Genomic DNA, 222 nt, shown 5'->3' with positions numbered 1-222 from the left:
TTATGATTGATTTCAATACTTAAATATTGATATGTAATACTTCGTCCAGTGATAAAATACTTACGCAGAACGTTGTCAATATTTAAATACTAATATATAATACTTTGCTAAGTGATGAAATACTTACGCAAAGTACTGTTAAGATTTAAACTATTAACCCAGACAGCATACAATATTAGTAAGTTATTAAATAAATATTTATAAATATTTATTTTGAAATAC

Source organism: Odontomachus brunneus, unplaced genomic scaffold, assembly GCF_010583005.1.
Source record: "Odontomachus brunneus isolate Ranch 3 - 2012 unplaced genomic scaffold, Obru_v1 Obru_scaffold_139, whole genome shotgun sequence".
In the NCBI taxonomy this organism is placed as follows: domain Eukaryota; kingdom Metazoa; phylum Arthropoda; class Insecta; order Hymenoptera; family Formicidae; genus Odontomachus; species Odontomachus brunneus.
This window is presented reverse-complemented; position numbering follows the sequence as displayed.